The sequence below is a fragment of the Macaca fascicularis genome, chromosome 2 (genome assembly GCF_037993035.2).
Source record: "Macaca fascicularis isolate 582-1 chromosome 2, T2T-MFA8v1.1".
Classification (NCBI taxonomy): Eukaryota; Metazoa; Chordata; class Mammalia; order Primates; family Cercopithecidae; genus Macaca; species Macaca fascicularis.
Window position 1 is genome coordinate 132,343,689 of NC_088376.1, and position 16,951 is coordinate 132,360,639.

At 42.7% G+C, this 16,951-nt stretch overlaps 1 protein-coding gene and 1 long non-coding RNA gene across 19 annotated transcripts in view; one reads left to right on the forward strand and one right to left on the reverse strand.

The window, feature by feature from the left end:
• FRMD4B (FERM domain containing 4B) overlaps positions 1-16,951 on the reverse strand; it is a 360,118-nt gene that overhangs the window by 80,980 nt on the left and 262,187 nt on the right. The gene's annotated exons all lie outside the window — the stretch shown is intronic.
• LOC102119554 (uncharacterized) lies at positions 1,554-8,067 on the forward strand. Its single transcript, XR_001488840.4, has 3 exons — positions 1,554-1,643; positions 1,753-1,812; positions 7,932-8,067. It is a non-coding gene; the product is annotated as an uncharacterized lncRNA (long non-coding RNA).

The following is a 16,951-nucleotide window of genomic DNA, read 5'->3' on the forward strand; positions in this document are numbered from 1 at the left end:
AGGGTTCTCAAAAAACAAACAATATTTTTAAACCCATAAAATAAAATGAGCAAATAAAAACCCCAGGGTGTTACAATGCCAGCAGTGATCATTATTCATGTTTCCCTTATATTACAAGATGAAAACAAATTAATTTCATCCTCTAACACACAGGCCGCCCTTCTGAAACCTGAGACAGAGGATCTGCTTCAAAGTTTTTTGCCTCAAAAGCTGACAGGCCCAGAGCCTTGGAATTCAAAGCTCGCCCATAATCTCTAGAAACAGATTACAAAATCAAAGGGAAGCCAAGCTGATTGTAGAAATCAACTGCTCTCCACCTTTCAGGCAGGAGACGGTGCTTTTCCAATCTGGTGAAAGATGATGAGGTGGTTCATCCAACAGGTGAGGTGGGTGTTGATCAAGACTAAATTTTAGAAAGGCTACATTCCTTAGTTCAAAGAAAAAGAAACTCACGGCAAGGGAAGACGGCTAAGAGGAGAACTCAAAAACATCATTGGGTTTGAAATTAGGCAGGAACGCAAAGGTAAAGTCAAATGTGTCTTAAAATCTCAGAGAAGAAAAAATTAAGATGTTAAAAACACTAAAGATGAATAAAGTGAATTGAAAATTACTGCCAACTCCTCTGCCATCCCACGATCCCCCTTTGCCTCATCAGAACCTTACACAAGTCACCTGAAAAATATTTCCGACACCATCTTCTCAATTTAGTAAATGGAAGTTCAGCAGACAGAAAAACCTACAGCAGATATTCTTAGGGAAGCAGCCAAATAATTTTCTACTTTAGAAGGGTTATTAAGTATAAAAAATGCTGAAATGAGGAACTGAGCAAGACAAGTACCAGGCTCAGACAGCTCCGGAAGAGTGGGGAGCAAATATCCAACTCACCTGTGGACTTTTCCACCTACACAAGTGGCCCCAATGCAGTTCTGGTGGAGGAGGGTGACGGTGCAGTGAAGGAGTGGGCTCTAGCAAAATCTTGTTCCAGGAAGAGAAGAGAATGCATGCTTTGGCAAAGGCCCATATTCTTTTAAAACCCTCGGCCCCTACCTCACCTTCCATTGAACAATCACTGTTCTAGAAACCCCAGGCCACAAATTTTGAGTCCTAATACTGACTGTCAACGTTCTTTGACTCATTCACGGAGTTTACTAAACAATACATCAATCAGGTGTAACATTATTTGCCTAGTTCTCTGCAATTTCATTTGGTGAAATTTAATTAAGACTTATAAAGAACTCCAGGATTTCAAGCCTGAAGTGTAAAAGCTGTTTTGGAAGTGCTGTCTGCCCAGGACGGAACATTTCTTTTACTCTCAACCATGGCAACAGAGATAACCTTATAGGTACTGGGCAAGCCAACACTTGAGAGAAGGATCTCCTCAAAGAGAGAGGTAACAGGATCCTTCAGTGGGTTTCCATGACTGTCATGGATAAACAGAGAGAACCAGAGAAGTGAGTCAGATGATGTGGCTGAATGCACAAAGGTAATATGAACAGTATCAAGTCCTGGTGCCACACCCTCATGGCTAATTTAGCTGGATTATAAATTCAATCAGTAGGTCACTGGGTTCAGGTGCCACACAGGACATTTCATTTTTGTCCTTGGCTTCTTGGATCAGTTGAACAAGACACCAGGCTAATGAGGTGATTATAGGTTTTGATTGCCAAGTAGGAGAACAGAATCAAAGACAGTTTTGGGGCTTGAAAGGGAAATTAGTGAAAATATGATTCCTATTTTTTTTTTTTTTTGCAGATGTTGAGAGGCAATGAGGATCAGGAAGATGAAGTGTAATGTCCAATCCCCTCGAACATGGTAAGTCTGGACTCCCTGTCCAGTGCTCTTTCCACTCTACCATGCACTAGTTAACTTTTTGTGACTCCAGTGCAAATGTCTCATCAGGAATCCTCCAAAGGTATGTTTTTGGTAAAAACTGGAAACAGGTGAGGCTGAGGAAAAATGAATCCAAATGCTACCTCCACTGTTGCTGGGACTGTATGTTATCAACATACATTCTCAAAGAAGAGTGGGAAAATATTTCTTAAGACTGGTTCTGCTCTTCCCATATGGACCAGTACTGCATGGAAACTTACCTGCACTACATTAATGAATATTAATACTGTGGTCACAAATACTTAGGATTTAGACATACTTGAGAAACTACTGGGACACCTCAGTTTGTTTCCAAGCCTACTACTAATGATCTATTTTAAGTATAAGTCTTTAAAATTAACTTGTAGAATACCAACAAATAAATGTAGAAGAAATGAAAAAGAAAGAAAATTACCATTGCACCTCTCCTAGTACTAACTAATTCAGGCAATAATCTTCAATAAATAAAAACTACTGAAGTCTGGCTTAGTGGCTCACACACATAATCCCAGCACTTTGGGAGGCTGAGGTGGGGTCACTGCTTGAGCTCAGGAGTTTGAGATCAGCCTGGGTAGCATAGTGAAACCCTGCTCTACAAAAGAGCAAAATTAGCCGGGTGTGGTGGCTCATGTCTATATTCCCACTACTAGGGAGGCTGAGGTGGGAGGATGGCTTGAGCCTGGGATATCAAAGCTGCAGTGTGTCGTGATCATGCCACTGCACTTCAACCTGGGCAACAGAGCAAGACCCTGTCTCAAAAACAAAACAAAACAAAAAACTCACAACTTTTTCTTTTTTTTTTTTTTTAAGACAGAGTCTCATATTGTCGCCCAGGCTGGAGTGCAGTGGCATGATCTTGGCTCACCACAACCTCCACCTCCCGGGTTCAAGTGATTCTCCTGCTTCAGCCTCCCAAGTAGCTGGGATTACAGGTGCCGGCTACCATGCCTGGCTAATTTTTGTATTTTTTAGTAGGGATGAGGTTTCACCATATTGGCCAGGCTGGTCTCAAACTCCTGACCTCAGGTGATTCACCTGCCTCGGCCTCCCAAAGTGCTGGGATTACAGTTGTAAGCCACTGCGCCCAGCCAAAACCCACAACTTTTGAGTGAAAGTTTGATGAGAAAAAGGACAGGATATTTACATAATCACAAATAACTCTCCATAGATTACGTATTAATCACAAAAGGGAAAACAGTAACTCTTCCAAGGGGAAGCTGACACATATCATCCTAACCCTGTGATGAGATATTGCCCATAGTGGGGCAGATTAGCTTCATGAGCCTCCTGATCGTGAGGTATGCATGGAGAAGGACACAACCCCACCTATCCTGTGAAACGAAAATGTTTCACAACTGGAAACTGGGGGTTGGGAAAAGTCTGATTTGTAGCATTAGTTGATGTCGGCAGTGTAAATACTCCCACCATGGCTGATTTCAAGCTACCAATATAACATCATAGAACACAGAGTTGGAAAGAGATGTGAGAATTAGCTCTCATGAGATGGTACAAGCTGGCTTCAGCACATCATGGTGTAGCATTCCTGTCAAAAATGCATTACTAGATCCAGTCATGAGGAACCATGAGACAGATCCAATCTGAGGGATATTCTATAAAACATCTGGCTTATACTCTTCCAAAATGTCAATATGATGAATACAAAAAAAAGAGGTTCCAACGTAAAGGAGACTGAAGAATCATGACAACTAAGTGCAGCATGCTATCCCAGATCAGGAGGGAATATTACAAGGACATTACTGGGACAACTGGACTGTATATTAGGCAATAAATAGTAGAGGTTTAATGTTAAATTTTCTGAATGTGATCATTGTAATAGGGTCATATAAGGGATGTCCTTGATCTTTTTTTTTTTTTTTTTTGGGGGGGGACAGAGTCTCACTCTGTCACCCAGGATGGAGTGCAGTGGCACAATCTCGGGCTCATTACAACCTCTGCCTCCCGGGTGCAAGCGATTCTCCTGCCTCAGCCTCCCAAGTAGCTGGGGTTACAGGCACATGCCACCACACCCGGCTCATTTTTTTGTATTTTTAGTAGAGACTGGGTTTCACCGTGTTAGCCAGGATGGTCTCGATCTCCTGACCTCATGATCCGCCTGCCTCGGCCTCCCAAAGTGCTGGGATTACAGGTATGAGCCACCGCGCCCGGCCTAGGATGTCCGTGATCTTAGGAAATATACAATGAAATATTTAGGGATAAACAGGTATGATGTCTGTAACTTACTCTCAAGTGGGTCAAAAAAATTTACATATGAAAGGAGAAAGCGCAAATGGGGCCAAATGTTAAAAACTGGTAAATTTGGTTTGGCAGACATACTGGCATCTTTTGGTACTATTCTTTCAACTCTTCTGTAAGTTTGAAATTGTTTCATAATAAAAGTTTGAAGCCGGCTCCAGTGAGTGGTACGTGCCTGTAGTCCTAGCTACTCAGGAGGTGGAGTGGGGAGGATCACTTGAGCCTAGGAGTTCAAGGTTGCAGTGAGCTGTGATTGTGCCACTGCACTCCAGCTTGGGTGGCAGAGCAAGACCCCATCTCTTAAAAAAAAAGTTTGCAAAAAGAAAAATATGGACATATATTCCTGGAGTGGTGGATATCTGTTTTGACTGGCAAGTACCCTTCTCTTTTTTTGAGCAGACAATTCCACTCTTTTGGATAATTACTTCTTTCCCTACTGGCTCTAGTAGAAACACATCATCATTTTTTGAGGAAGGATGGAACCTGCTCCAAGGACCCACTCAAGGATTTTCTGAATTAGACCAAAGGGAAGAAAGTTCCCTCTCTCTCTCTCTCTGGGGGCAAAGTTGGGAAGATGTGAGCTAGAGGGAATCAGTGGCCACAGATGGAAAGGAGCTACTTGACGTTGGTAGTCAACTGTATCCACTGCTGAGCAGGGCCAGACTTCAAAGCTTTTACAGTTCAAAAATAGACAAGAATGATACTCAAGCAGGGTGCTCCGGCTCACACCTGTAGTCCCAGCTACTCAGAAGACTGAGGTGGGAGGATCGCTTGAGCCAAGGAGTTCGAGGCTGCTGTGAGCTGTGATTGCACCACTGTACTCCAGCCTGGGTGACAGAGTGAGACCTGTCCTTAAACAAAAATAAAAGGTTGGGGGTAGGGGGACTATTTGGATGCTGTCTAGGATGCTCTCACTTTGAGAGCACCAACAAACAGTGCAAAGAACAGATGTAATAAGGACACAAATGTGTGAGTGCATGTAGCTGCCTGGAGTTTAACTCACATCTCATTTCTCCTGAGGACAGATCTACATGGAGGGAGGAATATCCTGGGTCAGAGAAATCCACACTGTTTTTGTTTGTTGGTTTGTTTGTTTGTTTTTGAGATGGAGTCTCACTCTGTCTCCTAGGCTGGAGTACAATTTCAGCTCACTGTAACCTCCACCACCCGGGTTCAAGTGATCCTCTCACTTCAGCCTCCTGAGTAACTGGGATTACAAGCACATGCTACCACGCCCGGCTAATTTTTGTATTTTTAGTAGAGATGGGGTTTCACCATGTTGGTCAGGCTGGTCTCAAACTTCTGACTTTAAGTGATTCGCCTGCCTTGGCCTCCCAAAGTGCTGGGATTACAGATGTGAGCCGTGGCGCCTGGCGACCCACACTGGTTTTTATACAATTAGGCTGGTGGTGGAGGGGCCATGCCAACACTGAAGACCTGCTACTACACTACAAGGCGATTCTTCCTAAGCCATAGAAACATATTCCTCTGTGCTAATGCCTATATGCCCCCTAGAAAGCCAGGCCATAGCTGCTACATTTGCACCCCACTCCTACTCACATCCTTTGGGTACATTATTTTCTCCCTTTTTGTCCAAGCTAGTTGTTAGAGGTAATCTTTATGGAGGACGGTCTCAGTGATATAATGCCCATTCATTCTTCTAGATCAGGGTTTTGCAACCTCAACACAACTGATATTTTGAGTGAGAGAATTCTTTATTGTGAGGCTGCTCTGTGCACTGTAGGGTGCTAGGCAGCATCCCTGGCCTCCACTCACTAGGTGCCAATAGCAGCCTACCCCTAGCTGTGACAACTAAAAACATCTGTAGACATTGCCAGATGTCCTCAGAATGGCCCCTAGTTAAGAACCACTTCTCTAGATTCTCTAAGTTTTGTTCTTGGGTTAGGCTAGAGTAACCAGAAACCTACATAAAGCATAAGGGCTTATCCAGGTAAAATTGCCTTTTTGGAACTGTGTTCTGGCATTACTCCACTGGCTTATGTTGAAAAACAATATAAGTAACAACCCTCAGAGCTCATTATTTTAGTACCTCCAATGTGTTGTTGAGAACACTGTTTATTATACAATATGATATCCCACTGGGAGGACCCATGGGAGAAGTTTCTGATTTTCCACATCAGTATTGACTGTGCCCCTTCTGAGCAGCTCCTTTCCTTTTACCTTAATGACCACTCTGAGTTATGTAAGTGATTGTAACTCCCTCTTTACTTTGGCTCTTAAGAGAAGTTGAATTATAAATTTGTGGGCTAAATGCTTTACACTAACCATGCTAAATGTTTTATACTAACCTTAATCTTGGCAGCATCTCGTTATTTCTACCTTTATTTTCTTACTTATAAATAACCCTAATTTCATCACTTACTATATTTTAGTATGTTTAGGATTGGCTTTTTTTTTTTTTTTCTTGAGACAGTCTCTGTCTGTCGCCCAGGCTGGATTGCAGTGGTGCTATACTGGCTCACGGCAGTCTTGACCTCCCAGGCTCAAGCAATTCTCCCACCTCAGCCTCCTAAGTAGCCAGGACTACAGGTGTGTATCACCATGCCTGGCTAATTTTTGTTTTTGTTTTTGAGATGGAGTCTCACTCTGTCACCCAGGCTGGAGTGCAATGGTGCAATCTCAGATCACTGCAGCCTCTGCCTCCTGGGTTCAAGCAATTCTCCTGCCTCAGCCTCCCTAATAACTGGGACTATAGGTACGTGCCACCATGCCAGGCTATTTTTCTGTATTTTTAGTAGAGACAGGGTTTTGCCATGTTGGCCATGCTGGTCTCGAACTCCTGACCTCAAGTGATCTGCCCGCCTCAGGCTCCCAAAGTGCTGGGATTACAGGTGTGAGCCATTGTGCCTGGCCATAATTTTTGCATTTTTTATAGAGATGGGGTTTTGCCATGTTGCCCAGGTTGGTCTTGAACTCTAACCTTGCTTGGGCTCAAGCAATCCTCCTCCCTCAGCTTCCCAAAGTGCTGGGGTTACAGGCATGAGCCACTGCACCCAGCCAGTACATTCAGTATTTACTGTTTTTTTTTTTTTTATTGAGGTAAATACGGTAAAATGCACAAGTCTCAGTGTACAGCTCAATACATTTTGACATGTGTTTGTTACTCATGTAATCATCTTCCAGAACAAGATAGCAAAATCAAACATTTTCACTAATTTTTTCATGTTAGGGAAATGTATATATTTGGTGTTTTTTTTTATTTTTGAGACAGAGTCTCACTCTGTTGCCCAGGCTGGAGTGCAGTGGTACTATCTCCGCTCACTGCAAGCTCCACCTCCTGGGTTCACGCCATTCTCCTGCCTTAGTCTCCTGAGTAGCTGGGACTACAGGTGCCCGCCACCACGCCCGGCTAATTTTTTTGTATTTTTAGTAGAGATGGGGTTTCACCATGTTAGCCAGGACGGTCTCGATCTCTTGACCTCGTGATCCGTCCACCTCGGTCTCCCAAAGTGCTGGTATTACAGGAGTGAGCCACCGTGCCCGGCCAGGGAAATGTATATATTTCTATAAACTATATTAAATCAATACAATTATTTTGCTAGTTAAAAAAATGTAAAATAATCTTGAAAAACAATTTCAATTTGCAATTTTTTTTTAATATTATCTTTACTGGTTTGAGCAATTTTAAAATTACCAACCAATTTGAGTATTTCCCTTGCAAATGCGTATTATTTGCTATTACCCATATGTGAAATGAGCCTTTGTTTACTTACCTATTTGAGAACCTATATTTGATCTGAGTTGTATATACATTACTAATATTATTAACCCTTTGTCTTATCTACTAGGTACAAATTGTGTCCTTCAATCTGTTCTCCTTTGACATGCCCTTCTCCTAGACTGTGAAGTCTGATCGAACTGGGACCTATCGCCCCACTGGAAGAACCGTGGGGCCACGAGCAAGTTATTTTTTCCGAAACTCAGCTCCTCATCAGCAAAATGGAAGATAATATTATTAACTTTACTAAGTCATTTGAAGCAGCAATCCCCAGCCTTTTTGGCACCAGGGACCAGTTTTATGGAAGGCAATTTTCCCACAGACCAGGGTTGGGGGATGGTTTGGGGATAATTCAAGTGTATTACATTTATTGTACTCTTTATTTCTGTTATGATTATATTGTAATATATAATGAAATAATTATACAATTCACCATAATCATAATCACTGGGAGCCCTGAGCTTGTTTTCCTGCAACTAGACCGTCCCACCTGGGGCTGATGGGAGACAGCGATGGATCATCTGGCATTAGATTCTCATAAGGAGCATGCAACCTAGATTCCTTGCACGTGCAGTTCACAATGGGGTTCATGCTTCTATTAGAATCTCATGCTGCAGCTGATCTGACAGGAGGCAGAGCTCAGGCGGTGATGCAAGTGATCGGGAGCGGCTGTAAACATAGATGAAGCTTCGCTTGCTCACCCACCCGCTGCTCATCTCCTGCTGTGTGGCCCGGTTCCTAACAGGCCATGGACTGGTAGCAGCCTGTGCCCAGGGATTGGGGACCCCTGGTTTAAGAGCATTCAATAAAGGATGAATGTAAAGCATTTGTCACAAACCCTAGCATCCAAAGACTCTCTTAATGTTATTCTCCACACTAATGGTTGCCATGTTGCTTCTTAAATTCATATAATTATATCTATTTTTAGATTCTCTCCTTTGCTCTGGGTGGCTGTTCAAGTTTTACATAGTTCCATAACATTTAATCACTGTTCATTACAGTATGTGTCAATATCTGATAGGATAAATGCTTTAATTTTCCATATGAATCTTTGACATTCTCTTATTTTCAAAGAAATTTTAAATTAATCTTGTCAAGTTTAAAAAAAGAAATAATAATTTGTCTTCCTCTTTGCAACCATAGCACATTTCTATTGAAATAACTTTTTTTTCAATTTGTTTTAGAAATGGGGTCACCCAGTCTAAAGTGGAGTGGTACAATCACTGCTTACTGTAACATCAAACTCATGTGCTCAAGAGATCCTTTGGCCTCAGCCTTCTGAGTAGCTGGGACTACAGGCACGGGTCACCATGCCTGGCTAATGAAATCACTTTATTGTGATCATAAAGTTTTGTAATATACCTACAAATATCACACATATTCCATGTGAGGATTACTATTCAGTATTTTACATTTTGCTATACAAATTTAGCAAATGCTTTTTTTCATCTATTATCTGTTTATTATCATGCAGGATTATTACTACTTTTAGTGTATTTAACTTGTAACCAATGTCTCACTGAAGCTATAATGTTAACAAGTTTTAGCTAATTTATATCCATTTTCTAGGCTTACAGTAAAATTGTCTCCAAATAATATTTTCATGTAGTTCTTTGCAATGTGCATGGTTTATCTGGTTGCATTACATGAAACAGATATTATATCTTACTGCATACCTCTTGTTTGTTTTTGTTTTTGTTTTCTTTGAAAGCAGACATTTTTAAATTTTCATTTTATTTATTTATTTATTTGAGATGGAGTCTCCCTCTGTCGCCCAGGCTGGAGCGCAGTGGCGCAATCTCGGCTCACCACAATCTCCGCCTCCTGGGATCAAGCAATTCTCCTGCCTCAGCCTCCTGAATAGCTGGGACTACAGGCATGCGCCACCATGCCCGGCTAATTTTTGTATTTTAAGTAGAGACGGGGTTTCACTATGTTGGCCAGGCTGGTCTCGAACTCTTGACCTTTTGATCAGCCCGCCTCGGCTTCCCAAAGTGCTGGGATTACAGGCATGAGCCACTGCGCCTGCCCTATTTCTATTTTTTTAAAAACAGAGTCTCACTCTGTCACCCAGGCTGGAGTGCAGTGGCGCAATATTGGCTCACTGCAACCTCTGCCTCCCAGGTTCAAGCGATTCTCATGCCTCAGCCTCTTGAGTAGCTGGGATTTCAGGTGCCTGCCACCATGCCCAGCTAATTTTTGTATTTTTAATAGAGATGAGTTTTCACCATGTTGGCCAGGCTAGTCTTGAACTCCTGGCCTCAAGTGATCCACCCACCTCGGCCTCCCAAAATGCGAGGATTACAGGCATGAACCACCACGCCCAGCTTATAAGTTGGTTTGGATCGACTTTTTGGCAGAGTCTACTAAGGCTTAACATACATATGCACTATGGCTCAGCAATTTTCTCCTAAGTATACACCTAGCAGACATGTTTGCATATGTCCACGCAAAGACAGGCACTAGGATCTTCAAGGCAGTGCTATTTGTAATAATCAAATACTGCAAGGTATACAAATGTCTATTTTATTTATTTATTTATTTATTTTTTTGAGACGGAGTTTCGCACTTGTTGTCCAGGCTGGAGTGCAATGGCATGATCTCGGCTCACCACAACCTCCACCTCCCAGGTTCAAGCGATTCTCCTGCCTCACCCTCCCTAGTAGCTGGGATTACAGGCATGTGCCACTGTGCCTGGCTAATTTTGTATTTTTAGTAGACCTGGGGTTTCTCCATGTTGGTGAGGGTGGTCTCAAACTCCTGACCTCAGGTGATCCGCCCTCCTCAGCCTCCCAAAGTGCTGGGATTATAGGCGTGAACCACCGCGCCTGGTCCACAAATGCCTATTAATAAATAAATGAAGCTTGGTATATTCATACTGTATACTACTATTCAGCAGTGAAAATGAACAAGCTGGGCACAGCTACATACGAGAATATGAATGAATCTCAAAACATAATTTGAGTAAAAACAGCCAGACGATAAAAGAATACATACTGTATGATCCCTGTCATACAAAGTTCAAAGTCAGCCACAACTACGAAATGCTGTTAAAAGCAATAGTAGGCCGGGTGCGGTGGCTCACACTTGATCACCTGAGGTCAGGAGTTCTAGACCAGCCTGACCAAAATGGTGAAACCCCATCTCTACTAAAAATAAAAAAATTAGCCAGGCGTGGTGGCAGGCAGCTGTAGTCCCAGCTACTCAGGAGGCTGAGACAGGAGAATTGCTTGAACCCAGGAGGTGGAGGTTGCAGTGAGCTGAGATCATGCCACTGCACTCCAACCTGGGCAACAGAGCGAGACTCCGTTTCAAATAAATAAATAAAATAAAAAAGCAATGGTAGCAGACAGAATAAGGACTGGAAGAGAAACTGTGAGGGGCTTCTCGGGTGCCAGTAATCTTCTGTTTCCTTGATGTTGATGCTAGTTATATGCACCTTTTTTTTTTTTTTTTTGAGACAGGGTCTTTTTCTGTCACTCAGGCTAGAGTGCAGTGGTACTATCATAGCTCACTGCATCTTTGAACTCCTGGGCTCAAGTGATCTTCCCACCTTAGTCTTCCAAATAGCTGGGTCTAAAGGTGTGTGCCACCATGCCTGGCTAATTTTTCATTTTTATGTTTTGTAGAGACAGGATCTTGCTATGTTGCCCAGGCTGGTCTTGAACTCCCGGGCTTAAGCAATCCACCCGCCTTGGCCTCCCAAAGTGCTAAGATTGCAGACATGAGCCACTGTACCCAGCCTATATGCACTTTTCAATATGTATTTTATTCTTTAATACAAAGTTAAGAAACAACTCCTGATCTTACTTGTATCCTTTTCCATCTGACTGAATGGCAACCCCATTCCTTTTTTTTTTTTTTTTTTGAGACAGAGTCTCCCTCTGTTGCCCAGACTGGAGTGCAGTGGCATGCTCTTGGCTCACTGCAACCTCTGCCTCCTAGGTTCAAACGATTCTCATGTCGCAGCCTTCTGAGTACCTGGGATTACAGCACACACCACCACACCCTGCTAATTTTGTGTTGCTGTTGTTTGTTTGTTTGTTTTTTGTTTTTTGTTTTTTTGAGATGGAGTCTCGCTGTGTCACCCAGGCTGGAGTGTAGTGACACAATCTTGGCTCGCTGCAAGCTCCGCCTCCCAGGTTTACGCCATTCTCCTGCCTCAGCCTCCGAGTAGCTGGGACTACAGGCACCTGCCACCACACCTGGCTAATTTTGTTTTTGTATTTTTAGTAGAGACGGGGTTTCACCGTGTTAGCCAGGATGGTCTCGATCTCCTGACCTTGTGATCCACCCATCTCAGCCTCCCAAAGTGCTGGGATTACAGGCATAAGCCACCGTGCCCGGCCTAATTTTTGTATTTCTAGAGACGGGGTTTTGCCACGTTGGCCAGGCTGGTCTTGAACTCCTGGCCTCAAGTGATCCGCCCACCTCAGCCTCCCAAAGTGGCCACCCCATTCTTAATCGCTTAGATCCAAGACCTCCATTGGCATTACTGGACACAGAGTTGGGCAGTGAGCAATCTGCACAACTGTATTTGGTGCCTCTGTTTATATCTCCTAATACATTATACATATTATTTATTTTCTTTAGTGTCTGATGCCCTACCTGGTGTCACCCCTGCCTAGTAGGTATAGTTCTTAAGGGCACGAATTGTTATCTGTTTTTGCCACAGTTGTAGCTCCAGAAGCTAGAACACTCCCTGGCACACCGCAGGTGTTCAGTATTTGTAGAAGAGCAACTGAAAGAGTAATGAAGTAAAAAGTTGGTGGGGGTATTTATAGCTTTCTTTTTAAAAAGGGAATGCTTCTTGTGTTTCTCGATTCACTATAGATTTGATTTGCCCTGATTTTTAGCTCAGAGTAAGGGACCCCAGGTTTTTGAACTGTGAGGACAGAGCCGAGGTTTCACCATCTATGAGAACTGTAAGCACAGTACCTAGACAGCAATTCTAGATATGTGTATGACACTACATACAAAGAGGTGTTAGATGTCAAAACATCATTTACTCTTCTGGATTTATTTTCTACAAAAGTAGCAGGAAAATAAATAATATCTATGTAATACTTCATGGAGTTTTGAGGACAAACAAAAATGAGACATAAAGATGCTTTGAAAAAGTAAAAAGCATTACAAAAAAACAAACAAATACAGGTATTTTTGTGGGTGTATATCACAGTTTCAAAGACATGAGCATTATGACCAAAGTATCTGGGCAGACCGCTTCTCAGAAACTTGATCACAATGAAGATAGGAGCAAACGGAGAGACAGAAAGTTTGTCACATGTGAATTAATGCTCAGTCGTGGGAGGATAATACAAATGTACAGATATGAAAATGCGGAAGGAGAGAAAACTAGCCAGACCATACTTTCCCCAGGTACCAGCCCAGGTATGGTTTGTGCAATGTCATAAAAGAAAGAAGTGAGGCCAGACATAGTGGTTCAAGTGGTTCATGCCTGTAAACCCAGCACTTTGGGAGGCCTAGGCGGAAGGATTGCTTGAGCACAGTAGCTCTAGACCAGCCTGGGCAACATAGTGAGACCCTCTTGCTACAAAAAAAAATTTTTAAAAAATCCAGACTTGATGGCGTGCACCTGTAGTCCCAGCTACTTGGGAGGCTGATGAGGGAGAATCATTTGAGCCTGGGAAGTTGAGGCTACAGTGAGCTGTGATTGCACCACTGCACTCCAACCTGGGTGACAGAGTGAGACCTTGTCTCAAAAACAAAACAAAACAAAACAAAACAAAACCTCAAAAGTGATGAGGACAAGCCATAAGAACACAGGATTTGACTTAAAGAGGATTCTGTTGGGCAAAGTGGGAGCATCAAAATGAATGACAGAGAGGAAATTTTTTTTTTTTTTTTTTTGAGATGGAGCAGCCTTTCGCCCAGGCTGGAGTGCAGTGGCACAATCTCGGCTCACTGCAACCTCTGCCTCCCAGGTTCACGTGATTCTCCTGCCTCAGCTTCCCAAGCAGCTGGAATTACAGGCACCTCCACCACGCCTGGCTAATTTTTGTATTTTCAGTAGAGACGGGGTTTTGCCACGTTGGCCAGGCTGGTCTCGAACTCCTGACCTCAGGTGATCCACCCACCTCAGCCTCCCAAGGTGCTGGGATTACAGGCATGAGCCACCGTGCCTGGCCTGAAAAATATTTTTAAAAAATAAAGATGGAGAAGAAGGAAAAATTATTCTTTACATATGAATGCTAACTAAGAAATGTTGAAGGTGATTCAATTAGAAATTTACCTTTTGCAATGACCATAGTACTAACTGACTTAGGCAAGATCACCACTGGAGGCCGAGATCATTGGGTCAAAGACTGTTAAGAAACAGGATGGTGGGCCGGGCGTGGTGGCTCATGCCTGTAATCCCAGCACTTTGGGAAGCCAAGGCGGGTGGATCATGAGGTCAGGAGATTGAGACCATCCTGGCTAACAAAGTGAAACCCCATCTCTACTAAAAATACAAAAAACTAGCCGGGCGTGCTGGCGGGCGCATGTAGTCCCAGCTACTCGTGAGGCTGAGGCAGGAGACTGGTGTAAACCCAGGAGGTGGAGCTTGCAGTGAGCCGAGATCGTGCCACTGCACTCCAGCCTGGGCAACAGAGCGAGACTCTGTCTCAAAAAAAAAAAAAAAAAAAAAAGAAAAAAAAGAAAAAAAGAAAGAAACAGGATGGTCGAGTAGCCTCAAAGTGTCAATTCCAGAAAACTTAATTACAAAGGAAAAGGTGACTTCAGAATAACCTGGCAGATACCACCTTAACTCAAACAAGACAGACTGACATCGCATACCTCTTTGTGAGATGCAACTGAGGCCATTTCATCATCTATAGAGTGTTCCTGCATTAGAAAATTATTAGACTAGTGATTCTCAAACTTTGGTGTATTGCAGATACCTGGAGAACTAATAAAGAATACAGAGCCCCAGGCTCATCAAAGTATTAATAGGATAGAAAGAGATAGGACAGGGTGTAGGTCTCTGTGTTTTCCATAAGTTCCCAGATGTTTCTGCTTCAAGTCCAACATGACGTGTGTTTGGAACCAGTGAGTTAGAGAAATCCATATTTCACAAATTGAGAGATCTTCTGCAAGACAGCTGCCCTGTACTCTTCAGAAATACCAGTGTAATAAAAGCCAAAGGAAGACTGGCCTGCTCCTGATGATAAAGGGGACTTCAGAGGTATGCCCACTAAATGCAATGTGTGACCCTGAATTGGCTCCGGGACCAGAAAAGGGTAGGAAAGACTAGAAATAACATTAGCTATCAGAGCAATTTGAATAAAGACTGTATATTAAACACAATTGGTGAACTATGGTTATTAATTTCATAAAACTCTAACCTCCACATGAGCAGAGATATCTTTAACTCACCACTGCACACCCAGCACCTATATAGTGCTTAGCACATAGAAAATATTTAATACATATATATATGTGTGTGTGTGTGTGTGTGTATATATGTATATATGTGTGTATATATTACTGGCATGCACCACCACACCTGGCTAATTTTTGTACTTTTAGTAGAGACAGGGTTTCATCACGTTGGTCAGGCTGGTCTCACACTTGTGGTCTCAAGTGATCCTCCTGCCTTGGCCTCCCAAAGTGCTGGGATTACAGGCATGAGCCACTGTGCCTGGCCTAATACATATTTTTAAGTGAATTAATCTATACCTTTTAAAAAACTAAACCTTTTGATGACAACGTTCTACCAGAAGATGCTGCAAAACATATCATCAGGACTATGAGCTTTCCTCCCAATTCTTATTTTTACTTTTCTCCTATTCTGAAGTCTTGAGGCTCTACTTCATTCCCTCTAAGACCAGGAAGAATGAGACTGTCACAAGGTCAAATACCAGAGACTGGCTCCACCGTTCTGCCAATATCTGAATCCTTCTTACAAACTTTTGTGCCAACACATTTTCAAAGCGAAGGAGTGAGTGTTGATGAGACTGCCCTGGAAATGAGAGGTGTGGTGATCTATGGCTAAATTGTTAGGCGATGCAAGACAGGCAGGTAGCCTAAATAGGTCAGGCTCTGCCAATAGGCACGGAGGTTCCAGGGCACCCACATCTAATACATATACAGGGAGACAATTGGAGAACAGATGAATAACCAGTATTAAACAAACACTTGGAACCAAGCTCTCAACTTCTGTACTTACCCTTCCACATTATAAGATTACATACACAGCAGACTTTAATTACAGCATTCTAATTGCTTAAATGCACCCTGGCACCAATGTACAATGACAATTTGAATTAGTAGCAGCAGGGCGTTCTGATGGAAAACTATTTTTTCTCTATTTAGAAAAAAGAAAAAAATGCAAGGTGCTTACAAGATAATCAATGATTTTAGAGGAAGAAAGGATGAATCAGGAGGAAGAAAATTATGGTCATGAAGTTAAAATTAAGCCTTTGACTAAAGAAGGCCTGGTAAAGTAGGTATCCTATCTGGCTGTTTTGCATGAGTAAATATGCAGAGATACTTTTATTTTCAGGATTATATCATCCATCTAATTGAACTGCTCATTTATTACTTTTTTTTTTTTTTTTTTGAGACGGAGCAGCCTTTCGCCCAGGCTGGAGTGCAGTGGCAACCTCTGCCTCCCAGGTTCACGTGATTCTCCTGCCTCAGCCTCCCAAGCAGCTGGGATTACAGGCACCTGCCACCACGCCTGGCTAATTTTTGTATTTTTAGTAGAGATGGGGTTTACCCATCTCTAGGGTAATACCATGTTTAAAATATTTTCACCAACATTCTTCTTTTATGTTATAATATAAGGTCAAAACAAACAAACAAACAAACAAAAAACAATTCTCCTGCCTCCCGGGTTCAAGCGATTCTCCTGCCTCAGCCTTGTGAGTAGCTGGGATTACAGGCATGCGCCACCACACCCAGCTAATTTTTGTATTTTTAGGAGAGATGAGGTTTCTCCATGTTGGTCAGGTTGGTCTTGAACTCCTGACCTCGGGTGACCCACCCGCCTCGGCCTCCAAAGTGTTGGGATTACAGGCGTGAGCCACCGTGCCTGGCAGATGAGAACATTTTATAACATAGTCCTCTTGGGAATTTTAGAATAAT